This window comes from Pinus tabuliformis, chromosome 9, assembly GCF_031772625.1.
Source record: "Pinus tabuliformis cultivar Carrire ecotype Pingquan chromosome 9, CPIR1, whole genome shotgun sequence".
Classification (NCBI taxonomy): Eukaryota; Viridiplantae; Streptophyta; class Pinopsida; order Pinales; family Pinaceae; genus Pinus; species Pinus tabuliformis.
Genome location: NC_142307.1, coordinates 194,014,723 through 194,028,398, shown reverse-complemented (window position 1 = coordinate 194,028,398; position 13,676 = coordinate 194,014,723).

Sequence of the window (13,676 nt, the reverse complement as noted above, 5' to 3'; positions counted from 1 at the left end):
TTCTTTGTCTACCCATATAAAGATTAAAATTACAAATAGTGAGGCCCATGTGGAGTGCAACTTCATTCACAACAATGATATCAATGAGGATGTGGGGAATTGGGTCCCATATACAGGAAATACTTGCATTCATGCCACAAAAGATCATTTGATTATTGACCTCTACTAGCAGATCAATACCATCATGGGGAAGGCGCTTTTTGAATGCAATGAAGCATAGCATGAGATCTCACTTTGCATTGATGCTTTGCAATCCAATTCAAGAAGTTGTACAGTAATGTCACTCTCCTAGCAAAAGGAATTGTAGGCTTGGAGTTTCCTCCCTCGGATGAAGAGGAAGACAGCATGGGTCCCATATATTTTTGTTCACTTTTCTATGAGAAACCTCTATGGTCCTTTATGTAGCAGAGTAATATGAAATTACATGTTTCTATAGATAGTTTAAGACTTTTTTTGATACATTATGGCTGCATAGAAACTCATATTATCATTTTTTACTAAAACTCTCTATCTATGTTACTGGTCTAGTTCTTCTTGTGGAAAGATTGTAGCTACAACCATGTATATGTTTTTTTATAGTTAATATACAATGACTTCCTAGCTTACCAAAAAAATCTTTCAAAAATATTAAATTAATTAATTATCCAAAATTTTGAAAGGGATATCGATCTTAGTTTTAAAACAAACAAAAAACATTTCCTTTTAGAGAAGACGTGTTTTTCAAGTAATGATAACTATTCTAAGAAATACAAAAAATCTTACATTATGTATGAACATTTTTTAATTGTTCAAGGATGTCTTTGTATAACTATTATAGTAATCATTTCATTTCTTTTAGATTAATTATACTAAAGAAAATAAGTTATCTTTCCACGTGGATGGGGCGATAAAGGTCGAATTCATGATACCCACCACATGTTGGATGGAAACTTACATGTTACGACAGGTATAATGATCTAGATTTATGAAGGAATGAAATGAAATAAAGATCTAAACAACAACATAGAGATACAGTGAAACAGAACTTTAATTAATAAATATCAAATGTTGAAAATTGTTTACATGCATAATGAAAACAAACTAGCTTGGGCGATGGTATCTTACCTCTGAGAAGAGATGCGATGGAGACATGCCTTTTGAACTATGTTAGAATGAGGCTCGTGGGCCTTTTTATCATGAAAAAACAATGAGGAACCCTAAACATCCAAGAACCTAACCCTGGGAGATGAAGCACCAAAAGGTATGGGCCCCGATGGGGTTAGGTGAAACGTTAACTTCCCAAGGTCATAAATTTGGCATACAATCTTTGTTTGGTGTACATGATAGCCTGCTAGAAATGTATATCCAAGGAAAACAACTTATCATTGATCCATGTTTCCCCAAAAAATGTCATTTAGGGCCTCAAAACAGCTGCATAAGTTCAAGATCTGAAAACTCCTAAAATAGAAAATTGTCTAAATAGGAAATTGTGTTGAAAAATAGGAAACTGATAAATAACAATGTTGTGGGTCCAAGTGGAATAGGCGGATGCACACCAATATCCACCTGTATCATATAAGTAGTTATGGAAATTGAGGTGGAGGCACATAGCAAAGAATGTGGTTATCATCCCAACTTGTCTTAACATCATTCTAAGATCTAATTCTTGGTTGCGGTGATACTAGCAAATCAAGATCGTCATGGGTAAGGTGCTTATGGAACTCAATGAAGCATAGCAGGAGATCGTACTTTGCATCGATGATTTGCAATTCAAGTCAAGAAGTTGTACAGTAATGTCACTCTCATAGCAAAAAGAATTGTAGGCCCAGAATTTCCTCTCTCAAATAAAGAGGAAGGCAGCCTAAGCCCCATCTCGGCGGACACTCTTACTACCTAATAATGTTATGGTTTTATATTTTTACTCACTTTTCTAAGAGAAACCTCTTTGGTCTTTTATCTAGGCATAGAAATATGAAATTACATGTTTCTATAGATAGTTTAAAAATTTTCTTAATACATTATGGCTGCATAGAAACTCATATTGTCATTCTAACTAAAAATCTATATTTTTTTCCCTAGTCTATTTCTCCTTATGGCAAGCCAATAGCTACAACCATGTATATTATTTTTTATAGTTAATATACAATGACTTCCTAGCTTACCAAAAAAAATGTTTAGAAATAGTAAAATTATTAATTATCCAAATTTTTGAAAGGGATAACAATCTTAGTTTTAAAACGAAACAAAAAACATTTCGTTTTAGAGAAGACACAGTTTGCAAGTAATGATAACTATTCTAAGAAATATCTCCCGATCGGGATGAGAACGGCAGCGCACAGGATAATAAATGCTTGGCAGGTTCACATGCAGGACCGAGCAGGCGGTGATCAGGTCATGATGAGCGAAGAGAAGTGGATCGTGGCAAAGGATATCATCTCAAGGCGAGGAGATGGTAGAGTACCGATGGAGGAGGGTAGATTTGTCAGGGTGTCAGGGACCAGACAGAGACATGATAACACGGAGGAAATGGACAGAAAGATGAAAAGGGAGGCATACCACAAGAGGCGAAGGAGGAGGGGAGGTATAAGCGAGAAGAGGTGGCCGAAACGAAGGAATAGGAAAGGTGCATGCAGAAGAATGAGAAAAGTTGGCAAAGCAACGACGAACACAGCTAGAAGAAGGAGGACGATTAGGAATCGGGAAGAGAGAGCAGAAATTCAGAGAAGGAAGTCAGAGTGCAAGGAGAATATGGTTGAGGGGAGCAGAATGACCTCAAGAAGATGGACGAGGAGTAAGACAGAGGGAGGAAACCAAGGCCGAGGCGACCGAGAAGAAAAAGGAAAAGGAATAATGGAGGTGGATACAGAGAAGGAAATTCTCTCAATCCATGACGACTCAGAGGACGACGTCGAGATGTTCGACTCTGATAGAGAGAAAGGAGAACCAGGGAGTGAGAGTTTCGGCAGGACGAGAAGGTTAGGAAGGGCCAAGGTTATGAAAACAGGAAAAGATAACGCAGGGGGCTACCAGGAACAGGAGGAAGGAGAGGAATGCAGGAGTCTGGCAGGAAAGAGAAGAAGGCGAGGCAGGGGATGATATAGGAGAAGAGGAGGAGCTGGAGAGAGAAGCGGGCAAGGAAGAAGAGGCAGAGGAGGAACGGCAGGAGTCGGAGAGGACAGCGTAACAGGGAATGTCAGGAGGGGGAGGAAATCTATAGGCAGGAAAGTGTAGTTCGCTGAAAGGGCTTATTGCGAAAATACCAATCCAAAAGTCAGGAGGATTATCGAGTAGCTGGAAGAGGAGGCAATTCAAGCTCATTCGGAGTCGGAATTAGAGGACTGGAAGTATCTTCTCCCGGATCCGGGCAATACGCGCGGTCGCATGACACTATACAAACAATCTCTTCACGTCTATTGGGTTATGAAGAGACTGCTTGCCAAGGCTATGGAACAAGTAGCCATGGAAATGGTAGAATTATCCCAAGGGATTCCAAATCTGAAAAAGGATCTAAGGAACATCCAAATCACCTTGTTCATGCAGGATAAGAAGATGGACGAAATTCAGCAGCAGTTACAAGCGAGTGGATCGGGAATCAAGAAGGAGAAGGAGCAACAGGTAGGCACAGCGAACCAGTAGAGAAAGCATGATAATTAGAGGTTTCTATAAAATCTCTCTCTAGTTATAGTTAGTTATCTGTAGGACTTTTTGTTATTCTAGTATGCAGACAAAAAATAGTTTTAATAGCCATAAGGGTGATGTGTATAAAGCATGGAAAGACAGAATGAGAACCTTTTATTTTTGGCTAGCTATCAAAAACTTAAGGTGGTTAATAAACCTGGTTTCCCCTTGGGGCGGGTTGAGATCACCACAAGTATGTAGTGATTTCAATTTGCGATAATAGAAAAAGAAGGTCTCTCCCTAGCTTACAAAAAAAAAAATTATTCTAAGAAATACAAAAAATCTTACATTATGTATGAACATTGTTTAATTGGTTAAGGATGCACTTGTACAACTATTATAGTAATTATTTCATTTCTTTTAAATAATTTAATTATATTAAAGAAAATAATTTATCTTTCCACATAGATGGGGCAGTAGAGGTCGAAGCCATGATACCCACCACATGTTGGATGGAAACTTGTATGTAAGGACACGTACAAGCAATTATGCAAATGGAGGTGGAGGCACAAACCAAAGAATGTGATGATCATCCCAACCTGTCTTAACAACATTCTAAGTTATAATTCTTGGTTGTGGTGATGTTGATTACCATCATGAAAGGAATCAACAAGGATGTTTTTCAATCTCAAGTCGAGGTTAGCAAATGTAATTGAGTCTCAATTAAATGGAACTCTAGTCAGTGAGGAGAATATTACGATGATGTCCCTAGCCTCTACTTCACTTCAAGATCGAAGGTTAGTATTATATTTTGCAACACTATTCTTTTGTGTTTAATTCTATTCCAATTTAGTTGTTAGGACCCTCGTCAACCAAGGATATCTATGGGATAATTATGGGATCATAGTAAAAGACTCTCTCGAGGGCATTAGGATTTCCCTCACCTATGTATTTTGGGTCTCCCATAGCTGAGGTCATTTGACTATGCTCCTAGTCTCTCCTAGCATCAGAAACAGATTACCACAAGTTTCCTTTGCAATACATCATTTCCTTAGATTTTCTATCATGTTTATATCTATGTTTTCAATATGAAAAGAGGGATTATGGAGCAAGAATTGGGATAAGGTAAAATAACCTATCTAGTAGTAGAAGTAGAACCAATATTGATAACTTCCTTCCCTAAGAAGCTCTCCACTACATCACCAAGGCTAAGAAGGAATCCCAAGAAACAAATAGTATTTCCACTCCAAGGTCCTTGCTCAAATTAAGGAGTAAATATACCAAATGGAAGCATCAATTAGGGAGAAAAGAAAAAGAATGTATAATAAAAGAATTCATTAAGAATTTGCTAGGTGGATTCTAAACTCAAGCTTTTCTAAAACTAGGGATACTAAAAATTTTAGGTTTATTGAATTGTACTGGATGAACAAGGAATTTATTGCTTAAGTAGTGGAGGAAAGGGACCTCCAACAACAGGCCATCCTCCACAAACTTAACTTGATGGATATAAAAATTGAGGTAGTATTCAATGTAGTTTATGGTGTTAACATTGAGGTGTCATCACCCAAAAGGATGGACAATGATACAAGGGAGACCAAGGAAGTGTATCCAACTTCAATGGGTATGCAATCCAATCTTATCTTATCCTCATCCAGGAAATCCGCCCACCTCTTCTTGAAGATCAAATGGAGAGTGTACAAACACCTCACTATGCAAACAAACTAGCTAGGGAACACTTTAGTTTATTCAATTTCTAATATGGGATTGTCTTTATTTCTTCTAGCTTCTATATTATGCTATAGACATCTAAGGCACATAGTTATATTCACAAATGTGTTATTAACTATAAGCTTAATGAAACTCATTGTTATGGATATTTTCACCATTTGTGAACTTGGTTTGCTTAAAAATAAGTTGCAACAAAAAAAATAAAAATAAAAATCATAGTATAAATAATAGGCTATGATTAAACTTTTTAACAAAAAAATATGTTTTTAAATTATATTTTTAAAGTATTTTCTTATTTTTTAACCGTGATGAGAATATTGTATTAAATCAAAACCCATTCCTAGATCGTGACTTATATAGTGGGTGAGTACAATGAAAATCCTTCGAGTCCAACAATACCTGTAACCTTATGATTGTCTTTATTCTCAATATCTATTAGTCGTCTTACTATCCTAAAGGGCACAAGGTCTTTGGAGGTGTAGACTCTCCAAAAGACCTATAGATACACATAAAATTTACATTGCATATCAGACCCATTGTTAAGGAATAGTTTGCAAAGGGAAGGAATGTCATTTCTCATTAGGACTCTTTTTTCCTGAGAAAAGAAATTGTAATATTATTCATATGAAATAAGAACCAAGATTACAGTTTGCATATGTTGAACGCATTTGAGTATTTAATGCCTCATAGCTAATCATAAAAATGACCTTAAGGACAACAAGTGAGCAGAGCACATATGCCCGCCAAGAAGCCCTAGAGGGCACCACCAGCAAAATCTGGAAAACCCGACAATAAAAATTGACTAGACCTCGAACAAAAAGAACTAAGCATAAGCCGCCCAGATGGCCCCAAAAAACCCCATAGATACTACGGCTCTGGGAGGGACAAGCACGCAGGCCCATCACAACCCAGAAAGGGCAGCAAAGATGAAACCCTCATCAAAAGAAACTTGGGCATAGGCCACCCAATGAGCCTAAGAAAACCCACAGAACCTGTGGCAGAGACGCTTGGCAGATGAAAACAAATATAGCAACTATGGAAATAGCAACCCATGATAAACCTATCCAAGATGGCTTATAACCACCATGATCCCACACTTGCAAACACCCACCTCCACTACAACAGAAAGAGAGGCACGAAACTGTGGATAACAATACCATGAAACTGTCACACCCTAGCCCCTCGATCTCCCTTTGTAAGTCCCAGGCAGCAGCAGAAAAGAGGCTTGAAACCAAAAATACGACAACCAAGAATCTGGCACATCCCAACCCCCTCGACTCCCTTCGCAAGAAACAAATCACAATAAGAGGCACGTTGACTACAATGAAAGAAAACCTAGCAATAGGAAAGAATCATGGCAGTGGCGAACCATAATAATTGCGGCGGTGTTCAAACCAAAGCGGGAAAGAAACAGAGGACAACAGTGACAAGGGTTCTTGTCGTTGAGCCCCTCTCACCTCCTCATTAGGACTCTTACATCCAAGTTTACACCTTTATTAACAAGATCAAATTCAATTTATAGGATATCAATAAAAAATTATCCAATAATTTTTTTTATTATTACTCTTTTTCTCCTTATAAATAGATGTTTCTCACAAAGAAATTGTTATTTAAACTAGCCTAGATCCATCTTAACTTTGGATCTACCAAGTGTTAAGAGGAATCAAATCTCTTTTCACTCAAAAAGGGGTTTTCATCTTGAGAGATTTGGTCCCTCTCGGTGCTCTGTAGATCTGAGGTTAAGGTGGATCTAGGTTATAGTTTAGTTATTAACTATAATTAATTTAATTATAATTATAGTTATAATTATTAATTTTATATTTTTGAGTCGAGAGGTTCATTCTACAACCCAGTATGAGGACGATGTGTAGTTATGTTCGTGTTCAATGTGGAGTTGACATGTGTCCCTCTTAAAATAAAAATAAAATATTCTCTAAATAGAAAAGCAATGTCAGCTACGATAAAATGATAAAAAAAACAAAAAGGAATATGTTATGCATGTTTAGTTAGTTGTCCTTAGTTGGAAAGTTTTCCGAATTATTTTTCGATTTAATTTGTTTAGAATCCGGTTGGTATTCATTGAAATCACAAGTTTGACAAGTGAACACTTCACAATCGAAGTGCCCTAAGGGTTTTTGAGGGTGTTGAATCCATATATGCAACAAAAAGATCAATTTAAACAACACAAATCAAGATTTGGCCATTTCCATGGGGTCTTGGATAAACAGTGATCAGGTGCTCTATTAAGACACTCCTTGATGTGAAGTCATCATTTCAATTCTCCACCTCGATCAGGGTGATATATTGGACATGATGAAGATGTTATCCTGCCAAACTTACAAAAAAAAAGATTTGGCCACAATTTTGTTTATCGAATTCTGATTAGAAACCTGTTGGAGACTCTAAAAAGTCACACTTAAAACTACTCTTATATAAATTTCACTTGAGCTCTAAAAAGTCACACTTAAAACTACTCTTATATAAATTTCACGTGAGTCTATAACTTACTGTACCGTTCATTTTTAGTCATTGGATTTGATTGTGTTAAAGTAGCTTTTAAGAAAAGCATTATCGTCCATAGATTGGTTATAGCTAATGGTTTTGTACTTTATGGGTGTGCATATTTAATGATATCTATTTTACAATGATGTAAAATGCAAAAACTACGTAAATAATGATAATAAATTTTATGTAGATAATCCTGGAAGTTTTAGAATAATGATTAGTTATTGTGTTTTTATTAGTTAATTTGTTTTTTAACTTGAAAAATATAATCTCAAAGATTAGCTCATTTGATTAGATCTTTATCATTAATTGAAATCATGAATTTATAGTTGAACAAAAAAATTATAATCATAAATTTAATAAAAATAATCCGTTATTATAAACTTTTTGATAAATAAAATAATAACATTAATAATATATCTTGTAATACTACCTTTCATGTAGTATAAGGTTTAAATTTCAATTTTAAAAATGATATCATTCTATTATTAGAACTTCACATCATTGGTCATAGAAGCATTGAAGGTTGTCAAATAATTTTGTTAAAGATAAAATCCATAAAAATGTTTGATTGTGTATATTAAATTAGGATTACATGAATTTTATGTGCAACGTTATGGGTGTGTATATTTAATGATATTTATTTATTAAAATTAGAAATTGTGTAAATAATGAAAATAATTTATTTATTTTTTTTAGTTTATTTAATAGATGAAATGGTCTTTAGAGTATTTTTTCTGATTAATTTTATTTAAAAAGATTTTTAAAATTTTGAATTTAAGTTGTTTAATTTGTAAAATTTAATTGGTTTTGGGGTTTTTAGAGTGCTGAATTTATTTATATATTCAAAAATGTATTTTAAAGAACAAACAATCACAATCTTGTTTGAAAATATATCTTGAAAAAATTCATTTGGTCTCTAAATTAAATTGTGCCATAAATATTATATAGATAATCCTATTTTTTTAATATATATATATATATATAAACCGTTAAAATGATCTAATCATTTAAAATTTGTTTATCCAAATGACATGATATGTTCTCTTTTATAAGTTGGTATATTCTTGTTTTAAAGCACAAGTGATAATGGGTTTATTATGAAAATCAAAACATTTTGTTGGAATAATGGGTTTATTATGAAAATCAAAACATTTTGTTGGAATAATGGGTTTATTATGAAAATCAAGACATTTTGTTGGGAAAATCAAAGTATTTTATTGGGACAATCAAAATAGTTTGATTGGATTTAATAAGTAAGAAATATGTATTTTATTTTAAAAATTTATGAGTTTAAATTTAAAGGAAAATAAAGTATGTATATTTTTATATGTGTTTTATGTTAAGAAGTTTTGTGTTCAAATTTAATGGAGAATATAGTATGTATATTTTATTAAGGGAGAATATAGTATGTATGTTTTATTAGATTTTAGTAGTCAAATCATTTTAGGGAGACAATTATTTTGGTGTACAAATAAAGGGATCTTTTACACCAATTTAACATGTTGAATCGCTAACATGTTGGAGTAATATGGGTCAAGCCCAAGATCATTTCTTCTAGCTTCCACACACCAATAGTATATTCAACAATCGGAAACACTTGGAGCAATATGGGTCAAGCCCAAGATAAATTTTTCCATCTATCACTATAACACCAATAGTATATTCAACAACTACAAACCATGAGTAGTATATTCAACAATTAAATCGGTAACACGTAGGAGCAATATGGGCCAAGCCCAAAATAAAGTCCTCCGGCGACCACTATAACACCAATAGTATATTTAACAACCTACAAACCAAATATATCAATAAATTATGACTTATCAAAAGCTAAGATGTCGCATGAGTGGGGACACCTACTCTTCAAACCTTAAATAATGTTCCCAAATTTTGGATTACCTAGTGAGATGGTTAGGAGATTTTTTTGGAGCTTGTGTCAACTCGATAGGAGTGGGATTACTCCACTAGTGGGCTCGAAGAGTTTTAGAGGAGTTTTATGGGTCTGACTAGGATCGCTTACCATATTTTATCATCGATATCAATTATGCATGATTTCCTCTTGATTCCATTGCATTCTGACAATTTTCGTAAGACGAAGCTATTAACAGGCCTATTTTAATTAATTGTGCTTAAAGTGTTGTTTTGGGTCGATTACTTGGAGAAACACCTTAGTGTAATAGGTAGTTGGAATTGGGGCGAAAAGATATACAGGGAAGGATGATGAAAAGGGGATTTGGGTGGCTTGTGTGACCACAAAGGCGAATTAAGCATTTTCTGGCATTAAAATTGACTTTAATTAGTTTATAAAATTCATTTTATTAAATAACTAAAGGAAAAGTGCTTTAAAATATTTAATTGGAGGAAAAAGTAAGTGATTTATAAAAAGGGAAATGAGGGGCTCTCCTCATTCATTCACTTGTGTTATTGAGAAAAGATCTCTTGGAGAATTTGGAGAGGATTTTAGGGTTTGGAAAACCCTAGCCACCACAGTTGGTTTCAATGTTGAAACTATACACTCTATCTGGTTTAGGGAGTGAGATCACACAGATTTCAACATTGAGATTCAAAGTAAAAGATTTGCAAGAAATTTGAGCTAGAAGAGGTGTTATTAGTTGATTTCCTGAGATTGTGTTTTCTATATATCTTCTACAGGTGGAAATTCCAAGACAAATCTAGAGCTAAGGTTATTATTGAAGGGAGGATAAGTTTCTCTCTCATTTTTGTTGATTGATTCGACCTGAGTTTGAAAGAGGAAGGAGAGAGGAGTTATAGACTCGTATGACACGAGTTTCTCTTCTTTTTAAGAGGGTCAAATGAATTTTTCATTTTGGATCGAAGTTTGCATAGGAACGTCCAAGCTCACAGCCAAAGGAAAGATATTTATAACAGAGTTGGGGCCGAGTCATTTTGTATAAGTTGGACATGGTTCTAAGAAAGAAAAAAGTTGAGTTTATTATTCTCTAGTTGTAGATCGAGTTCTCCTTTGATGGTTGAGACTATCAAAGTCCAAGGATTGTGTTTACTATCTTGTTGGAGTTGAAAGTGAGTGTTAATATGTGTTGAACATATCTATGTTTTGTTGTTGAAAAATATGTTGTGGATAAGAAGCCAAACCACTACATGTAGCTTGTTTAAACTTGTGCATTAAACGCCAAGATGAACTCTAAGTTAAATCCACCTTTATATATATATATATATATATATATATATATATATATATATATATATCAGTTGTGTATTTGCTCCTCTTTAACTAACAGAATAATAGAAAAGGGTTATTACCACTATGTAAATTTTGAGCATGTGTTTTAGTGAAAGTGAAGAAGATTGTGGTTGTTACTCTTGTTATCATCATTAATTATGCTCCTTGGGTCTAAACGTCCATATTAAATATGTGTTCTGTAGTGTATCCATAAGTATTTGTTCCAGCATATTAAACATTTGCCTAAGCCAAAGCACAAAATGCACCTACAACACTTGGTACACAAATTGTTTGTTAAAATGTCAAAGTGAACAGAACCATACAGACTCGGAACTTTTGTGGGTTTTTCCTAAGTCATTCAGGGCTAGAATTTGAGATGATGAACTTGTATATTTTTGTGTGTTGATGTTGTCATCAATATCAGCAGTTCATGTTATTAATGAGATCATGTTGTTAGTATAATGTTGGTCTGAAGTATGGTTATTCATCTATATATATACATTTTGTACCACTGCCTTCATATGTTTAAACATCAAATCAAAAAGGCACCAACAATAGTGAAACCACAAACTATTTGATGAAAATCCTCACTGAGAACCTCAATAAAAAAACTCATAAATTGGGTGGAAAGTTAAGGGACTTTGGGAAAGCGAATCTTACACCTTATCAAAATGGGTCAAACATGTCTCTTGGGATTAAACCTGGGTGGATCGAAGAATACACCGTGCTCCCAACCACTCGAGCTACCAACCCAATAAATGATTATTAATGTTGTTGGTGTTTTTTTACCATCGCTTTTTTCAAATGACATCTTCCACGTATAGGTTGGTGCATCCCTCTAAAGTGGTTATTGTATAGGTTGGTGCATCCCTCTAAAGTGGTTATTGTTATGTATGGGCTTGTTGGGACAATCAAAATAGTGTGTTTTTATTGTCCAAGAAATTATTCAAAGTGGTTTATTTTTATTGTTCATGAGATTATCATTTGACCATTAATGATATTTAGAGGGTTTGTTGGGACAATCATATTAGTATATTCTTATTGTCTAGGAAATTATTGTTCAACCCTTAATGGTGAAGTACCTACATTGTTGTAATCCATAGATATACTTCAAAGAGGGTTTGTAGAGTTAATGAAAAGGAAAGTTGGTATTTCCCACACCGAAGTTGATTCCCCATAATGTCAAAGAGGGTTTGTAGGGTCAATGAAAATGAGAGTTGTCCTCTCCCCCCACAAAGTTTGATTCTCTGTAATAACATGTTTGCTCCAAATAACACATTGGGCTAGGTCGAACAATAGAGGTCTCCCATGAAAAAGTGTTTGCTAATTAATATTGAGATCCCACTAAGATTTAAAACTCAATTAACCCACCTAACATACCTATGAACAATTATATTACATTCAAAAATATAAAAACAATCCCTCTCACTCTAAATTTCCCTAATAACAAACAAATGATTTACCAATTCTCCTAATATAACATGGAATAATACCACATAAGAAAAGAAAAAAACATGTTTATCTCCCTTTAATTGATAAATCATTTAAAAAACAAATAAATATGTAAACCATTGTTAAATAAATGATATCATTGTTTATGAAATTTCCCTAAACATTACACACCATGATAAAGTGATACAATGGTTACTTTTAACTAAAATACTCCACACTTAAATTAAATTATTAAAAGAAATAATTATTAAAAGAAATAACTAACCAACACTCTAATTTTAAACCTTTGAAATTGATCCAAAATTTTAAGATAATGAATGAAAAGAAAACAATTTAAATTATAAAGATGACTGAACTCTTTCTGCAAATGTCACGTGAAAGTATTGCTTAACCTATCCCAATAGGTGACGTATTCCATAAATATTTCGATTGGCCATTATTTTCGCGTTATTTTAATTGGAATATAAAAGATTCCACATCATAATTGAATTAGGTGAGAAGATTAAGTTAAAATATATTAAGAGTAAGACACCAATAGCAAAATTAGTTTCATGATCTAAAAATTTTCATATAACCATATTTAATGACAATAAAAATAAATTATAAATTTTATTAATAAAATTTAATAAAGTTGGGAAATTCATGTAATTTTGATGTTTTAAGGATTTTTAATAAACTAAATTCATTTATAATATTTAACCAATACAATTTCAACCATAAAAATCACAAATTTAGCCCAACAAACCAAAAATTTTATTTCAAAAATTTATTAAAGACATTTTTAAAAAGATTGACATTTTTAATTATGTAACTACAAAGTTTGAAACAATTTTTCTAGGAGGAGATGGCGCTCCTCAACTGTATTCTCCAACAGCACACTAATATTTTTTAAATGCCTCTTCACTGGTTACTGTACAGATTTACCTCTCTGAGGTTTCAATACCAGAAGCTCGACCAAACCAAATTAACAACTACTTTCACACAATGGATGTAAACCTTCTCACCAAACTGTTCTACCATCTGTGGAAAAGCAAGTCCCCATTGATGTTGATTTTAACCGGGCGCACAATAATACTACAGCCTACGCTTTACTGAATAGCCAAGCAGGTCACCAATACTACCAACTGTTCGCTTCAGCCTGTCTTACAATCAGGAGAATGCGTGGACGAATTTCATAGTTTTCTGGATT